A 2,731-nucleotide genomic window follows, 5' to 3' on the forward strand; every position below is an offset into this window, starting at 1 on the left:
ATTTTGTGCAGTGGAACAACTCAAACTTTCACGTTCTTACCAGCAATACAGGCTTGACAGAGATACTGTCACGTGACTGACTTTTCTTCCCTTTACGCAGTATTTCCAAAAGAGCTCTTCCCTCCAGTATCGAATATCAACACAGACATCTTGTTTGATTCTCCCAGTTCACTCACACGAGTTCAGTACGTTCACGCATCAGAGACTACTTGTAACCATGGGAATAAACATCAAAGGTGACTTGGTGGACGGAGACGACCATGTTCTCATGTTCCTACTCATTCATACAACAATGAGCGATGTGTTACGCCCCTTCAGGGCCACTGGGTAGGAGAGCGTTCATTCCATCCACTAAGAGCCTGCGTGCAAGTTAAAAAATATTCAGGTAGATTAGTAGTCACTTGGGCATTTATCACAAACTCATCCGTGTCATTCATACAGTCGTGGAAGCACTGTGCTCGAATTCCACTGTTAGTATGGCTATTCGTGGTTTGAATCCCGGCCTTGAGACGTCCGAGACACGTATGTTATCTTCGTCTCATGACTGCATGGCAGACACGTAAGACTGGTCAAGTTCGATCAGATAAGTATGACCTCATTTCAGACGACGCGGTTCCTCCCCTCCACGTGATACTTCGTTGGTACCTCATGTGTGGAGGCTGAGTAGAGGTGACGCGCTCAACTTGCATTGGGGTTGCTACGAAACCCCAGGGAACATAGCCGTTAAACAGATATTGACTGAAACTTCGCGAAATTTTGTAGTCAAGCTCCATGTGGGAGTCCTTTTGTGGATGTCCGGTTAATATTTATCAGCTGTTCAGACCCCTGTGTACTAGTTTGGTTTCATCCCAGTTGAATCTCCCGTTAATGCTATTCGTTAATCGATTGTACTCTACAAAGTACGCCCCATGTTTTATTTGGCACGATATCTGATGCGATACCGCAGTATACGTTCACAAAGGAAACTACTCACAAGGTTTGTGTTTGTAATTTATTACTCATAAGGTTGCTGAAAATCCGTCGACATTCCGTGCAACTTGGTTTCAAGTAGAACATAAGGTTGACGGATACCCTGATGAGCCTTAAAATAGGGCGAAACCGGTCGTGGGCTGTCGACGGATTTTCAGCAACCTTATGAGTAATAAATTACAAACACAAACCTTGTGAGTAGTTTCCTTTGTGAACGTATACTGCGGTATCGCATCAGATATCGTGCCAAATAAAACATGGGGCGTACTTTGTAGAGTACAATCGATTAACGAATAGCATTAACGGGAGATTCAACTGGGATGAAACCAAACTAGTACACAGGCTCACAAGGCTGCTGCAAACTCTACGACAGCCCACGACCACTTTCCCCCTATATCGGTACGCAAAAGAATGTATTTGTAGAATTTCATGAAAGTTGGGTCCAAGTAGAACACGATGTTGACGGGAATTAGGGGACTGTGCCTGATGAGCCCCAAGAAGGGCAACACCAGTCACAGGTAGTCAAAGACTTTTTAGCAACCTTGTAAGGAGTGACCAGCCTCCACGCTGTTGATGCTGTTTTCCCACCAGTGATTGACCCGGACTGACGGGTCCTTTCAAATCAGCTCAAGGAGACCGGTGAAATACCTGCCGGGTAATCATGAATTTTGGTGCAATCAAGCGGATTGTAGTATCCGAAAGCTGTTACGCTGTTCGGGCATGTAAATATAACGGTTCCGCCCGACTTAGTATAGGTGCAAATATGTCCCAACCCAAGGAACCTCAGTTTATAGCCGTGCTTCAAAGTGGTCATCCATACTGGGCTTACTGGCTGATCAGAGGAACGTCTGGCCCTGATTTGTAAAACGAACACTACTGTTCATCTGTGTCCCGGGGCAAACGACTGTGTGCTACAAAGTTACGAACACTCGACACCGCATCTCGGATACCGGTTGCTAGCAAACTATGTCTGTTTTTTTTCAAATAACGACTGGCATAGCCTCTTGGACTACGTACACGGCAGTGAGCACCCCTCACGACTGATAGCTTTGAAATTTAGATCACAGTTTGTGTGCACTCGTCTGTTAGTCGCAGAGATGACCAGGAAACAGTGGGAAGTTTGTTGGCCTCGCTATAACATGTGATCATCGCCTGTAGATCATCAGATGTTCTCGGTAGATTGGCATCTCGTACGGAAATAAGACGTAGTAAAAACCATGTCAGATGATTCCGTATGAACGACGTTCGTTTTGACATCGACGGAGCTTCAATAAGTAGTATCAAGTAGTATCTTCTTCTTCCTTATGGTTCTCACTGACCGGATGAACCGAGGAAATTGGGACCACAAATTACAGACAGAATAAAATGATTACCTTGAAAAAACACTCTATGTTAAGTGAGCGTTGTGTAATGTCAAACCACGAAAAAATTGAGCAACGCAAAATGTTAGCCTTTCTGAACCGCACGTTATCTGCAGGGCAGTCCTTTTACAGGGGCTAGTTGTCCCGGACAGTTGTCATCCAACGACAAAATTGGTCAACATAAGTTTCACTCAGACTCCGGCCTTTTTCTTCCGGTTTCGCCAAATCAACTCTTCACTTAGTTGGTTTTAATAACTGCTCCTTAGTAGTGTGGATCCTTTTTCTGTCCAGAGAATACACCTTTGCTGGTGAGATACGGCAAAGCAAGCAGGTGATTCACCAGCACATACGAGGTTCACATCTAACTGTCTAAACTCATCTGTCATCATCATCATCCGAAT

Source organism: Opisthorchis viverrini (assembly GCF_000715545.1).
Source record: "Opisthorchis viverrini unplaced genomic scaffold opera_v5_136, whole genome shotgun sequence".
NCBI lineage: Eukaryota > Metazoa > Platyhelminthes > Trematoda > Opisthorchiida > Opisthorchiidae > Opisthorchis > Opisthorchis viverrini.